This window comes from Ursus americanus, chromosome 27, assembly GCF_024610735.1.
Source record: "Ursus americanus isolate L20-20 chromosome 27, mUrsAme1.1.p, whole genome shotgun sequence".
Classification (NCBI taxonomy): Eukaryota; Metazoa; Chordata; class Mammalia; order Carnivora; family Ursidae; genus Ursus; species Ursus americanus.
In genome coordinates this window covers 43325515-43341117 of record NC_142153.1, presented here as the reverse complement: position 1 = coordinate 43341117, position 15603 = coordinate 43325515, and the positions used below count along the sequence as shown (strand labels likewise).

General features: G+C 35.3%; 1 long non-coding RNA gene and 1 pseudogene across 1 annotated transcript in view; one reads left to right on the top strand and one right to left on the bottom strand.

Annotated features, from left to right (window-relative positions):
- The window catches only part of LOC148107662 (uncharacterized), a 250994-nt gene that overhangs the window by 199327 nt on the left and 36064 nt on the right, over positions 1–15603 (top strand). The gene's annotated exons all lie outside the window — the stretch shown is intronic.
- LOC123793874 (small ribosomal subunit protein eS6 pseudogene) lies at positions 4462–5221 on the bottom strand (annotated as a pseudogene).

The window sequence follows — 15603 nt, the reverse complement described above, 5'->3', positions numbered from 1 at the left end:
CTGTCAAATATGGGCTACTTATTTTCTTGCTTTTTTGGGTTTTCAGTATAGTTCAAAAATATCGGAACTTCTTTTGTAGAAATGAAACTTCAGAGAATCACCCTTCTTAATGAGTACTTCTAAACTTGACATGATGTGTTTCTAAGTTTCTTTATTAAATATTTCCTTAAATTCACACCTTTTAGTTTAGTATTGTTGGACATTTTGGCATGTGTTTCCAAATGGAACACGATATTGTATCTTCAGACATAATTGTTGTGTAATATCACTGAATAACTAGAAACATAATTTGTGAGTGAATAAGTACAAAGATTTTCAGAAAACTAAAGCAGTCACATAAGTGTTCATAAACCAAAAAAAAAAGAAAAAGAAAAATATATTAAAATTTACTTGAAGTAGTGCTTTAATCTATGCATTTTTCTAAAAATTATTTTCTACTTTTTTTCTTCTTTTCCTTTAAAAAAATAGGTATTTAGAGTCAAGTCATGTTGTTTTCTGGTATCTCAGGTATAAAATTTCCTTATTTCTAAGGACAAAAAATCAATACCACAAAATGGTGATAAATGAAATAGCATTCTTAATGTTGGTCTCATGCCCTTTTGGTATGTAATGAACCACTTTAATCTGATGGGAGGTGTATGTATCTTTTGTAGATATCTTTTCTTTAACAAATGTGTATTTTTAAAATTCGATAACCACATATACTAAATCCAAAGATTCGTAATCCTGTTGTCTACTTTTTTCAAGTTAATAGTTTGTATATATGACCAACATGTAAAATTTTCAATAGAAACAAATTTTATTAATATCTAGAAGTTCTTTTAAATGACACATGATATGATGTATAACTATTTCACAATAGGAAAAAAAGTTGGGTTTCAGAAAGAAACCATGTTAAATTATCATTGAGATACAGATCTACATTTAAATTTTATTCAATCAAACCAATCTAAGGAATCTGTACAATGTATTTCCAAGGTTGCTTTGTAAAAGTGAAGGCTACATTTGTGAAATTGAGTTTTAGTTCAACTAGAAAGATCTTCATTTACTTCCTCATGTGTGAATTTATTTTTAATTAAAATTCATAGGTTAGGTTCATATAACTTATATTAAACAAATAATCAGACATTGATTAATTCTTCTAAGACATTTATTTTGCTATGCTGTAGTTCTTCTAAGGCTTTCATAAATATTAACTCATTTAATTTTCGCAGCAACCCCTGGGGTAAAGATACTATTATAATCCCCTTTTCACAGATGAAGCAAAAAGAGGCTAAGAGTCAGTGTCCCTGGAAGCCAACAGTAACTATTGTGCTATTAGAAGTAGAATAGTAGTTACTTTAGCAAGTGAAAAGAGGGGGGGTGTCTGGGGTGTTCATGGCATTCTTTTTTGGATGTGGGTGCTGGTTACCTAGGTTTGTTCGCCTTGGGAAAATGTGTTGAGCTATACACTTCAGGTAAGTGTACTTTTCTCTCTCTATATTAGCATATATATTATACAATATTCTTCAATAAAATATTTAGGGAAAAAAAGAGGTCAAATGTCTTGCTCAAGGTCATACAACTTGTAAATGGCAAGGTCAGGATTTGAAACTAGGCTTGGCTAGGCTCTTAACCACCAACGGCAGCAGGATATTTGGGTTTTCTACCTCTGGCCCTTTCCTGCTTCTCCATTTTGGTAGGAAGGTCCCTAGTGTTTTTTGTCTCAGGGATCTTTGCATACCTGAATCAGAATTGCGGGAAGGCAACAGCTCTTTGTGATTTTTTTTTTTTTTCCTGTATGTAAAAGCTTAAGAAGTAAGAAGTAAGTTATACAGAAGGGGAATAGAAGAGATTATCTTTCACTATTATGAAAGAGTAGGATAATCCCAAATACAGGTGAGGAAATGAAGGTCCCATGCTTTTTAAGGACTACTTCCCCCATCAAAGCAGTGTTCAGAGATGGTAGTAAGACTTCAATGGGGATGGGTATTGGTGAAACTAAGGATGCTGAACCCATGGCCATGATATTCACAGCTTTCTACAGATCTTTATAATCAAGTCAAGGATAGACAAGGGGCTTTCAGGGATCAGTATGGCCTTGGTCAATGAGGATTTCACCAGTGACATATTGAGTAGATGTTAAATGCATTTGTTTTTCCTCTCTAGAAATTATTTGAACCTCTGGATTATTTGAATCAGTTGTACTGATTTTTTGTGTCTACAGAAAATTATTGCTTTGGAAAAAATTAGGGCATTTAAAAAAGGTATATATCAGATATAGGAATCTAGTAGGGAGAGATAAGTTGATCTTACCCAAGAGACTTTTTTTAGTTATTTTTTTAAAATAAATATTACCAGGTTTAGTGTGAAATGGGAGGAGGGGAAGGAAAAATAAATGGAAAACCAAGGTACCTGGCTTGAAATTTTAAAAAAGAAATTGCCATTAGTACGCTTAGAAGAGGCCTTTTGCATTGACCTGCTTGTTTTATCAGTAAATGCAGTGGAATTTCTGAGGCTAAGTACAGATATCTGCAATTTAAATTGGTTTTAAAGAAGGGAGTTCTACATTTCTGCCAATCTTTAACATTTAATGTTTTAAGCAGACTGAAAATAACAATGGTAAAGAATATAGCATCAACAGCCTGAGTCATGCTGTTGTGTAGTAAGGAAAAGAGAATTGTAGATTCCCTCAGGCTGCTCCTGGTTACTAGAATATCACTGGGGAAAACAGGAGGTAGGAAACTTTTAAAAAGAAATTGTCCTTCACACATATTGCAAATATCATGACACCTTAGGACTTTTTCCAAGTCTGTACACTCAGTGTTGGAGTCAGGGTTGTTTTTTGTCAACTGAAGCCAGCAGTGATAGCTTCTGGCTGAATTGAGAATTAATTATTTATCTAGTCCAGGTCTAGACTCACCTCGTGTGATATATTCTCATGGTTCAGATGAAAAAAAATCACAAAAGCAGCAAGCACAGTGTAGAAAGTGGTAGAAAGGCTCACAATGACTCTTGGGAGAATCACTACACACTGTACACAATTCATTGTTGCCTGGTCTTGAATTTTAAGTTCTCTGGGTGCCACAGGACGATTCACACTTTGTAGTTTTGACCATGAGAGGCATTTTGTTTGTTTGTTTCTTTTGAAGAGCCAAAGTCCATTGGTGAGCCATACACAGTTATTGTCTACAATGGACAACAACTGCGATTGGATGGACTCCGATGTTATCTTCTCTGTGCCCAAGCTGTTCTTGGAGCCATCACTCTCTTCTCCCGCTGAGCCACTGACTCCTTAGACTTCCTGCATATCCCTGAGGTTATGAATCCTGCAACACAAGAGTTTGAAATATTTGATTCTCTTCCACATTGTTCTTCCACAAGAAGCACTGGGGATCCATATTCAGTAGCAAGCTTGATATCAAGTATCAAGCCTTGAGAAGCTCCTCTTCTCCCTATGTAAATTCAAAATACATGAGGGGCACTGTAACCAGATATGGAACTTTTATTAAATTTTTTCCCTAGGAAATAAACTTTATGGGTTTTATATGTAGGAAAATACTTTTTAGAGATGAATTTCTTATTTGGGCTTTTGCACAAGTTTACTATTTTCAATATCATGTACAACATCAAATAATTCAGAAATTTTTAAATGAGATATAGCCCCAGCTGCTAGAGTGGAAACCAAGATAAGTCATTATAGCATAATAGTAGGGGGGATTAGAAAAGAACAAAATGACTTCATACTATTATTTAAAGGGAGAATAAGGGCAACATTGAATAAGTTATTTTATCTATATTCTGCCCCATTGCTTTACTAAAACTGTTTTTGCTATGGTCACCTCTGAGTTTCTAGGAATTATATCTAATGGACTATTTTTTCTTCTTCTTTTACTTACTCTCTTGGAGAAAATGACAATGTTGACACACTTTATCTTGAAATTCTTTTCTCTCTTGCTTCTCATTCTCTCAATTCCTTTGAGTTCCATTCTTATTCTCTGACTGCTCCTTCCTATGTCTACCCAATACATTTATTTATCTATACCTACATCTTAAATGATCCTATTTCCAAAGTAGGTTGAAGCCTACACTTTCTTTTCCTTCTGTTTTGCTTTACTTAGACTTACTCATGTCCACTTTCTTTAATCTACTAGTTTATAATGATGAGCCCAAATTTATATTTCTATCCAGTATTTTTTTCATGCCTTCTAGAATCATATATAAAAGGAGCTTTTAGACATCCTATGTATTCCTCAGACTCAGCATTTCTAAAACTGAAACCACTGACTTTCTTCCTCTCCACTGAGTGCTTTTCTTTCTGTGTTTCTTCTCTCAATTTACGGCACACACGCTGTTACAATGGACCCCGCAGTCAACTGTCAACTCTCCTTTCATTCTCATACTTTTTTGGGAATAAGTGTTAATACTATTTGTTTATTTATGTAGATGTCTAATCTTAGTTATTGTTTCTCTTAGAAGATCTTATTTTTGACTAGATTCAGACATAGAGGTAGAACTCTCAGAGAGGACAGCCTCGTCTCTTGGCCATCTGTTCCTGGAGTTTTCTTTGGCCTCCATTCTCTTGACCAAAAGTTTAGCATATTCTGCAGCCTCTTTCTTATTTTTCTCAGTACACTGTTTCTTCAAAGCAGTACATCGATGTGTGTGTTGGAGGACATGGGGAGTAATGAGATGCTTAATCTTGGGCACTTTGGTTCTAGGTTTCTTACTTTTTTTGTTTAGGGGCTTTCTCACAAAATACTGGCAGACATCGTACTCTTTGGAGAGATTGAGAAGTTTGCATATTCTGTTAGCTCTTTTGGGCCCTGGGCCCAAAAGTCACAATAGTATCAGTGAGTTCAGGAATATCCTTTTCCCCTTTTCTTACAATGACCAAGTTGAGAACACTGAGATTAGCATCCACAGTGCAACCCTGAACAGATTTGCACTTTCTTTCTCTAATCCTCTTTGGTCTGTAGCAGGAATGCCCCTTACTCAGCAGCCCGCAGGCACAGCCATGGGTTAAGACACTCTGCTTCATGGGAAGCCTTGTTTATCATTCTCACCTGTACATCATTGCCACCACTGATTTGGACCATGTAACCCTTTGATTCTTCACCCAGAGCGTCAGCAGCAACTTCTGTGGCCATATGCTTCTCAGAAAAGTAGGAAGTTTATGTTCACTGTCCAGTTCAATGAGTTTCTGGCAGCCGGTAGCTGGGAAAAAGATGTTCAGCTTCATCCTGAAGCAGCCTTCTGTCTCTGTGGCACCACGAAAAAAAGCAACATTAATGCTTTTTAATTAAATCTCATATTTTAGTCCCATTTTCACCCTTTCTGTCCCTATTGCCACTGGCTTACTTCAGACCTTCCTCATTACTCATTTGAACCATTAGCAATTCTGATTCATTCTCTCCATCCTGCCCTCCCCAGTCTGTCTTCCATAAGACAATCTGATCTTTCTAAGATGGTAATTTGAAATCATTCTTGATGCTTCCTATCTCAAGGGCTGCCACGGTCTGTAAAATGTGATTCAAATTTCTTACCGTGGCACACATACATGATAACAGCCAGGTCCAAATATAGTCAATATGTTCTTGTAAAATCAAATTTTGTTCTCTAACACTTTTCTGCCTTTGCCTTTTTAAAGTAAAACAGCTTTTATTTATCTTTAATCTCACCTCAAGCAGTATTTTTTGGAACAACCTTCAAGATTCTCTCAATCCGACTTAGAAGGCCCCTTCCTCAGGTTGTCTTAGCAGCAAATTTGTCATAAATTTCTCCACTCAGCACATTGTTTTTCTCTGGCTTACCTGCTGGTAAGCTACCTGAGTTCAGGGACTAAATATATCATTTGGTCCATTACTTAGAATATAGTCTGTATTCAATAAATGTATAGTAAATAAGGGGATTAATGAAATTTGTCATTAAAAGTATAGTTATTAACTTTATAGTTTGCATAGATATATAAATAATATATATGGTATATAAAACATAGAAGGAACTATGTAGAAATGTGTTTATGGATGTTATTAAATGAATAATAAATAAAGACAATAAGAATTTGTTTTAAAAATTAGCTTTTAAAGATGGCTTACATTTTTTTAATAGAAATAGGGAGAGAGAAATTTTTACAGATAGAGAAAGTAGTGCAGACGATGGCACAGGATAGGTTCAAGTCCAGTGAGTTATTTGATGGGAACATGTAAGGAAAATTTTAGAGAAGATTGTAAAGAGAACCACACCACAGAGAGCCTTGAATATGTCATATTTTCTCTGTTTTGAAAAAAAAAAACCCAAAAACTTCAGCACAGACAGTGTATAGAAATCTTATAGAAAGGTGTTATTTTTAATCTACCCCTAGAGGCATTAGGTAATATTTGAAATATCCCCAAATAAACAGGAATACGTAGTCCAGGGGTGGTTATCTGACGTTTGAAAGATTGTATTGGGTACTTCACCTTCCAAAGAGAACTCTCACAAGTAGTTCCATTATCTGTTGTCTCGATCAGCACTACTCATTTTTCAAGTAGCATAAAGAATGCTAGAAATATATTTTCATTGGTAAGACATGTCTCATTTGAAATGCATGGATGGGCTTGATAAAATACCTCCACACTTGCACAGACAAGGCATGAGAGTTTAGAGACCTCAGTAGCCTGTAATCCTTTGAGCCCTTTCCTGGCTTAGGTTTTCATTGTAATCTGAATATTTCGTCACCTGATTCCAACAACAAGGGTGGCCAAATTTTGCTACTGGAATATTGTGCCATTTGCCTCAAGTGAATTTCACATGCAAGGTCATAGTTGAAGGGCCAAAAGAAGAAAGACCTGAGATATTATTGGTCAGATAACAAAGATTACATGGTATTGCATTGCTACGTTGCTGGTACGTGTGTGTGGGACTCAGGGGCAGGATTCCTCTGGAGCTGTGATTCCATTCCACTTGCTTGTGGTGCTGGGAGAAGGAATCTGTATTTCACAACTACATCTATCTATTAGAGACTGATTATCTCCCCCCCCCCCGCCAAAATTAATAAATGAGAAAGGCCAAAGTGGTTTTGGTCAGCCGACATCACAGGTTGAGGACTTTGTATCTGTTGGCAAAAGGGAAATCATTGACGTTTTTGAGCTAATCCATTTACCTTGTTGGTTAGTATGTGATGCTTTTGAATCAAGAAAAAAGATTGATCTCTGATGGGAACTTAGCTTCAACCCTTGTTGAACTTAGTGAGCTTCTCTGTGTGTAGATAAAATCTGGATTCTATAAATTGGTGTTGATGACTTATTCCAGAGCCGCAGCTACTTGTACTACGACTACTACGTCTAATCGTCATCAGAGTAATAAGTCTCAGAACAAGTGTCTTTAGTGTTACCAGTGGGTCTTTACAACTGATGCATTTGTCACTCTGTCATGCACACTATGCCACTAATTGCTGAATAATATTTTTTATTTTGCATTGGGGCTTTAACATTTAGGTATTTTAAAGCCTTATTCTTCAAACTGTTAAGATGACCAAAACATGTGTTTGTTTCTGTATTATCCCTCGTTCCTCTCTGTATTTATTATTGCTGTCTTTACTTGTTTTAGTAGACTGAACTGTGGAGGGAGGGCGTTAGATACATCCACCTCGGTGGTTCTGTTCTCAAATCTTGGAAAACAATCCCAAGAGCTCTGGCCTAGGAGATGTTTTGCAGTAGTTCTGAGAGCAACCCTCACTTTCTATTACCTCCTTATAACAGAGCAGGAGGGCTGGGCAGCAAATTAATGAAAACTAATGGTGTATGTGAATAGCTCTTCCAACTGCCTTTCTTTCTGTGGTTTGATAAGTTTGATCAATGCTAAATGTCTCTATTTTGGAGTAATGAGCTCACAAGCACACATCTACCTTAAGAAATGATAAAAATTCAATTAAAGTTAAAACACAGACTTACTTTGTATCAAAGATACAACAACAAAATTTAAAATTTGTTTTACTACTTTCTGTAGGCTTCAGATGCAGGGAGCACGGTTATACCTTTAATAACAGCAGGCTATATATTTGTCTTAAACATATAAACCTGTTTAGAAGAAAAAGTATCTGAAAAAGATATTAATTTTCCAGTCTCTGACAAGCTGTCTACCAAATGACTTTCCTGTGACAATAAATAGGTTTTGGTTGACATGTTTATTTACATACTATTTAACACACCTTGTATTGAAAGGAGACAATTAATAACTTGAATCACTGCCAGATTACTTTGGTCTATGCAGATAAGAATATAAATTCAAGACCTCTAATACATAATGGCACTAATCTTTCACTAGTGAATAAAACCCCGAAAATTCTCCATGCCTTACCTTCCTTTCATTGTTCATTTAAGGGGGATACTGTTCTTTTTTCCTCCTTTTGAAGGGAATAGAGTAACTCCTTTTGAATAAATAGAGAACACAAAGTGTGATAATATTGTGAAATTTATTGCACAGTACTTTTTCTCTTTCACAAATTTGCAAATAATAAATTTATGAGAATGTGATTATGTAGGATATTTTTCTCTTTTTTCATATCTCACTGTACCTTATTTTAGAAGAGTTTTTCTAGGTTTTTGATCTTTCAGAATTCATCTCTCTTCTATGGCTAAAGGTCGGCATCAGTATCTTAAAATGTACATTACTAATTGTTTTACATTTTTCATAAACATGTCTTCTTAAGTATATGGGTTGCTTTTACACTTCATATCAAAATAATCTGAGTAAGTACTTAAATTTAACATATTTGGGACTTTGAGGAGTTGAATTTTAGATTCTTAAAATTTCATTTGACAGCAGTTTCAGGATTGGCTGAAATACTTCTGTAATAACAAAAGAATAGTACTTCAATGGTGTCGTCTTACAAATGACCAATATTAAATTAACTTGTATAATAAGCCTTACTTTTGTTGAGTATAGTAAAGAAAGGAGGTTTCGGGTTACTATTTCTGGAAAAATGTGGAGGGTAGACAGTGTAAATACTGCCCAAAGCAACCCTCATATCTATCACCTTGCTCTATTTTTTATTTTTTTTATATTTAGACTCTAACTATGAGGTGACAGTTTAACAGGTGACCCAAATTGGCTAACTGGAGACCAGTAAGGGCAATATAGATAATAAAACCCCTACTACCATAGTAATTCTATTATATCAATAAAATTGTCTTTTTGCAAACAAATTAATTAGTACTTTATGGTACTATTATACTTTCATATTCCTTGAGATATGAATAATCATAGAAAGATCAATTGTAAAGTTAAAGAAAGAGAAAAAGTGAAACCAGACACCGTTGGTTGTAAGACTTTTGGCTTTGGTAGGATATCAGCACTCTACTCTGTGTCTGAAAAGTTGGTATGACTGTTTATAAGGCAGCATGTGTGTCTCAGTCCATATATACCAATGGTTTCCTTCACAGCATACCTGAGAAATTTCTCTGAAATCTTTTTCAGTTCAAATCACTGGACTGGGACATCTTCACCAGCATATCTGGTTGATGTAAGCATATCACAGCATTACTTTATGACTGTTCACATTCGCACACAAATATTAATTCGGTGACTTTTTTTCCCCACCAGAAAATTAGGCAACCTATAAGACGTTTACCCACTTAGGGAACCTTTCTTGAAATTAAAGTTAATTCAAGGAAGTATGTTATTAGAATTCTGAAAAACAAAATGAATTTATTGGAAAAGTTTCAACTATAACTTTAGTCTCAATTCACATTAATGGAAAATAAAATTCATAGACAAACCAGGCAGAATGCAATTGAAATACATTCTAATCCAAAAACTGAGGCTCCTTTTCAGTTGGTGGCCTCATCTGAACTGTGCAATTTTCTCTTGCCACTTAATGGCTGTACTGAATCCTGGCAGCTGCCTCGTATCCCAGTTGTGAGCTGTCAAGGTAAGTAAAAGTAGGTATGAAACTTGGTAACTTCGGTCAATTACAGGAACAGTTCTCTGACTGCAGTTATGCAGTGAGCAAAGAGTTCACAGCACTAATTCAAAAGGTCCAATCTAGATTATTAGAGGCTCTCAGTCCTGTGGGGAATTCTTATGGTACTGAGTAGGCTTCTGAGCTCATATTTATCCAATACGACAGTGCTTTCATCTTGAATTTTTCATTGTGCATCTCCATTTAGGCTGACAAACACACACAAAAGATCATCTTCACAGTAATCAAAGTAATCACGCCTGGCTTTTTCTGCTTTGCACTGCCGTGGATCATGTTGCTATGTACATTAACGACAAGTGCAGACATTAAACTGTGAAAATTAAAACTGTATGGTAGACCCAGAAGAAAGTCAGAAAAGGCTTCGAATGACATTATCTGGCATATGCAACACCACACGCAAAATTCCTTGAAAGGAGTATAAACAGGGAATGAACACACACAATGTTGACATTTGGCTGCCTGAGAAAATCTCTTGTTTTTGTTGTAATTTAATAGCAGGACAGATTTAAAAATATATATATATATTTCTATGTATTTATGTGTGCATTTAAAACACACCTACCCTCATAAATCTCTTTAACACATAGTTACATGTGCATTTTAAACCTCTACTGATACTTGGCTCTAATAATCAACAGAGGGATTTTGCTGATCAGCCTGAAGTGAGTTTGAAGCTTTGTAAGGGCTTTTGAAATCCTTTAGCCTCTCAACTTTCCTGGCCTTTAGTAACATAAAACTGGTGTTTGCAAATTATCCCCATCTGCATACCTTCCACTCCTGCGGTACAACAATACCAACATTCCACACAAGTTATATATCTCTTTGTTTTATAGCGAAATTTGCTCTTTATTTTTTTAGACTTCTGCTTCAGACCATTTAAAAGAAAACATTTGTAATAATAATAATAATAGAAGCACATGGGCTTTCTGTAATGAAAGATAGATTGTTACTTTTTCTTGTGGTTTGTATGAGATTGTGGTAGCAGGTAGAGCACAAAAGTAGATTAATTTTATTTAGGAAGTATTAACAATTTTTTTTCATTTTTGTATTTGTATGCAAAGAGTAATTATAAATGAAAATATGATTTTTAACTGTTATGCAAAAATTCATTGCAGATAATCATTACAGTTCTATAGAATATAAAAAATTTTAAGAGGTTATATGTTATGTGTTATGACATCCCATGGTATGGGACTTATAAATAAGAATTTATATGGTGATACCAGTCCTCCACTTAGAATACATTAAGTATTCAAATATTTCACTGAAGGAATGAGGAACTTTTCTATTATTTACATCTAAGAATTAGGTAGGGAAATTGATACAATCTTTTTCTTAAATTTTAAAATTATCTCAGTGTTTCACACCACATATCGTGTAAGCCAGGAATACCTTTTAAATTTTGTCTCCATTTCTATTGAAAAAACTCTGTCATTTTTCTTTAATTTTGACTGGGGGACTTTAAGGATGTCTCATGAACACGGTTCCTCACTTAAGACATGCTGTTGGACTGTTTGCTCTTCTGCTGTTGTAACCCAGACTTTCTGCTAGGATGTTTGATGGAAAATCCACTGAGGTCAGTAAGGAGTCATAAAGGTACTTTGCTGCCACACTGCCCCAAATGCCATATCCATCAGCTCACAGAGGATCGCATGGGAAAAAGTCTTAAATTGTGGTTTCCCTGACTTTGAGATTTTTAATGAAAGAGTTCTATTTTACTTACAAGCTGCTGCATTTGAAAAAAAAAAAAAAACTGAATAATTTCATTACAATGGTAAACTCAAAAGGTAGATTTCATAATGTAAGGAGCAGAAAAGAAATATTGATGGGTAGAACTAACCCACTTCTCAGTGGCTTACTGGGTTAAAAAAAAAAAAGGTCAAGAAAAGAGAATAACAGAAATTTACAAAAGAAGGTGTGGTCAAGCAGAGAGGAAGAAAATGAGACTCAGAGAATTTAAGCTGTTTTGCCAGAACCATTCAGCTAGTGATGAAAGAACCAAACTTTGAACCAGGTATTTTCCATCACAGTGTGTTGGCTTTTTGCATTGGTATTAAACTGGTTTCTGTAACTTAAAGATTTTTGACATTCATCATAGTCCATTCAGGCTAGTATAACAAAATACTGTTGGCTGGATAGCCTATAAACACAGAAATTTCTTGTTCCCAGTTCTGGAGCTGGGGAAGTTCAAGATCAAGTTGCCAGCAGATTCATTATCTGGTGAGGGTCCTCTTCCTGATTCATAGGCAGCTGTCTTCTTGTGTGTCCTCACGTAGCAGAAGGAACAAGGGAGGTCTCCAGGGTTCATTCATAAGGACACTAACCCATTCGGGAGGGCTCTGTCCTCAAGATCTAATCACCTCCCAAAGGCACCATTTCCTAAAACCATCACACGGGGGATTGGGATTTCAACATATAAATTTTGGTGAGACATAAACAGTCTATAGCAGCGTTCTAGTTCTAGAAAGAGATTTTACATAAAATTAGTTCAATGAGAAAATACATATAATACAGACAAAGCAAGCATTTTAAGCAAGAAAGGAAAATTCCCAAGTAACTATTGCTGGGAGGGATCTCTAAGCCAAATGGTTCATGTGAATACTAGCACCAGATATTGGCTTGGGGTATAGGATTTTTTACCAGCATGGGGATAGGAAGTAAGATTCCAAGTCTGTTTGAGTAGAAACCAAAACCGAGCTCCCTACATAGAGCTAAAAATCCTAAAGTACTGCTTCCTCTGTGAAATGGGGACTAGAAAAAGTGCCCATGAACCCAGAAAAACATTGTCACCAACACAAAACTGGAACACTAAGCAGGTGCCAAGTAATGATATGGAGTCTAATTTTACACAACATACGTAGGAAATTCCTCCTTGAGAAACATAAAATTAGCCCAGATTCTTTGAAAAGTTTGTAACCCTAACAAGAACAAATGCTACAAACTGGGACGATTCTCCTTCCCCTTCTTCTTCTTCTTCTTCTTCTTCTTCTTCTTCTTCTTCTTCTTCTTCTTCTTCTTCTTCTTCTTCTTCTTCTTCTTCTTCTTCTTCTTCTTTTTTAATGTACAGTTAGCCACTGTATAGTGCATCATTAATTTTTTATGTAGTGTTCAGTGATTCCTTAGTTACGTATAACACCCAGTGCTCATCACAGCACGTGCCCTCCTTAATACCCATCACCTGTTAACCCTCCCCACTGAAACCCTTATTTTTTTCCAGGGGTCCATAGTTTCTCATGGTTTGTCTCCCTTTCTGATTTCTCTCCCTTCAGGTTTCCCTCCCTTCCCCTGTGGTCCTCTGTGTTATTGCTTATGTTCCACATATGAGTGAAACCGCACGATAATTGTCTTTCTCTGACTGACTTACTTCACTTGTCATAATACCCTCCAGTTCCATCCATGTCAGTGCAGATGGTGGGTATTCATCCTCTCTGATGGCTGAGTAATATTCCATTGTATATATGGACCACATCTTCTTTATCCATTCATCTGTTGAAGGGCATCTTGGCTCCTTCCACAGTTTAGAGAACCACATGTATCCTAGATAACCATAAAAAATCGCAACTACTACCAGGGAACAAACTTCTGTGGGTGAGAGCTAGCTGATATAAAAATAGGAGGTTGATACTCTAAGAATTCAACTTCTGAGGGTTTAAATCAAGTGTATTTGAAATGATCAAAGAGACAGGGAACACATCATTAAATAAGAATGAGACTACATTAAAAATAGATTTTCTTAAAAAATCACATATTTTAAACATTAGATTATGTAGAGTTGAGTAAATCATTAGTGTGCTTAATTAATTGGAGTATAAATGTGATGAAATCATTGAATGTGAATCAGTGAGGAAAATAAATAGAAAATATGAAAGAGAATTTGACAACTGGAGGAATAAAGGCAAACTCCAGCCTTTGTCTATTAAAATTAAAAAGTTGAGAAACTGGTGAAGATGCAGAATTCTATGATAATTTGACGAAATTTTTGCAGAACTGAAGCTCAGATGGAAGGTTATACTATGCTTCAAGTACACAAGTAAAAACAGGAAAGTCTGAGTTTACTGCTCATAGAGACTCACTGAAAATTCTCCCAAAGTATATACTTCAGTAATTAAAAAACAAAACAGATGAAGTAGATACAAAGTAATGATACACAAAGAAATTCGTAAAAGTTGTTACATCTTAAGGTATTTCTTAGAATTAAAAAGAATGCCAATGACAACTTCGATGAAATTTTTAAAAAGATAATCATTAAATACTAGATTTCAAAACTATAGAGGATGAGAAGGGTATGGAATTGCATTGTTTGGGAAGTTGACCAAGATAGTGAATCACTTTTTTTTTTAAGTTTTTATTTTAATTGAAGAATCACTTCTACCTTTGAAGAAATACGTATGGATGTTAAACATTTAAAGGTAAACCTAAAACTATACTATTTTAATTTCGAATCAGAGAAAGCCAACATGAAAATTAAGAAAATGCAGTCTGTCCAACAGTGGGCAGAAAAAAGAGACAAACAAAAGTAAAGCAAAAATATGACAAATTAATACCCACACAATTAAGTCATAGAAACTATTTCATAATATCAATCATAATATATAAACCAATATTGTCTTCTTAATTTAAGGCAGAGCCTTTCTGAATGAGTAACAACCACCCAACAATGTGGAAAGTATAAGGGACAAACATGTTTCTCAAGAAGAGGCTGGTGTAGAAAATTGTACATTTGTAAGATGTGTATCAACATGGACAAACTTTGGAATCAATTTAGAAGGAGAGGGTGAGATGAGAAGGTTATATAGCTTAATACGGCCATGAATAAAATTCCAAGTCCGCACAGTGGTTTGCACAGCTCACATTATAGGACCCTTGACTATTTCCATTGCTTCAAACTTAAACTCTTACCACTCTCCCCTTCAATTATTCTGACCTTTTCACAAGTGACCTTTTTTTGCAGTATGAACAAGTGTGTCTCCATGTCAGGGCCTTTCAGTCTGCCTGCGATGTTCTTCCTTCAGATCTGCACACGACTTGCTTTTTAACTTCATTGAGGTCTCTGCTCAAAATCAGCCCTTCAGAGAGGCTTTTCCTCACCACTCTCCATAAAGTGGCATCCCCTGTTGTGCTCTATCCATTTATCCTTCCCATGACATTTAATTAGATACTTATTTTTTTAATTCATATATTTTAAAATCATTTTATTAGACTATGATATATAATTGTACAATTGTACAAACTGTACATTTTTAATTTTATAAGTATATGAGTTTGGAGACAAGTATAAGCCGTGAAACTGTCACCATAATCTATGCCATAAAGATATTCTTTACCACCAAAAGCTTCCTCCTGCCCTTTTTATTTATTTATTATTTTGTGCTAAAGAATACAATCTAATACCTATTATCTTAACAAACTTTTAAGTTTACAATACAGCATTATTAACTAGAGACACTGTGGTGTATAGGAGGAGATCTCCAGGATGAATTCATCTTCCACAACTGAAACTTTGTGCCCTTTGCGTAATATTTCCCAATGTTCCCTTCCCCCAGCCCCTGGTTACTACCCTTCTATTCTCTGCTTCTATGAGTTTGAGATTTTTAAATTTCTCATATAAGTGGTATCATGTGGTATTTGTCCTCCTGTGTTTGGCTTATTTCCTTTAGTAT